The sequence below is a fragment of the Adiantum capillus-veneris genome, chromosome 27, assembly GCF_014529385.1.
Source record: "Adiantum capillus-veneris isolate H3 chromosome 27, ASM1452938v2, whole genome shotgun sequence".
NCBI lineage: Eukaryota > Viridiplantae > Streptophyta > Polypodiopsida > Polypodiales > Pteridaceae > Adiantum > Adiantum capillus-veneris.
This window is the reverse complement of record NC_140957.1, coordinates 34,901,096-34,901,568: the sequence shown is the minus strand read 5'-3', so window position 1 is coordinate 34,901,568 and position 473 is coordinate 34,901,096. Positions and strand designations below refer to the sequence as shown.

The 473-nt window shown below is 44.4% G+C and overlaps 1 pseudogene; it reads right to left on the bottom strand.

Annotated features, from left to right (window-relative positions):
- Positions 1-361: 361 nt before the first annotated feature.
- Positions 362-473, bottom strand: part of LOC147421762 (uncharacterized) — a 907-nt pseudogene continuing 795 nt past the window's right edge.

Here is a 473-nt window from a genome sequence, read left to right as displayed (position 1 = left end):
TTTAGCCACAACTTCCTCACCCTACCCCTCCTATGCATATGCCACAATGAATGCACTCCATGAGAAGACATTCCAGACAAGAAGCTCCTTTTAAGAAGCATCTTTTTTGCTTTCTGAAGGACACCACTCTTCACATCAACACCGCCACTTTTTTCAACAACCCTTGACTAACAATCTCATTGTGAATTCTTTTCCCTAGATGAGTGCCACATCCCTTCAAGATCCAAGCATAGGTGTTTTCATATGGAGAGTCTGCCTCGCTTTGCATCTTCTAAAACATCCAAGAGCTCCCTAACCCCACCCTTCTTGGGCATACCCCGCATTCAATGCATTCAAAGACACGTTCTACATAGGGAGATCCTCAAGCATAGGTGATTGCATATGGAGGCATGCCCTCACTTTGCGGCCACTAAAAATATCCCACAACTTCTTTGCCTTGCTCCTTCAAGGCATAGGTCGTAATAAATGAACAA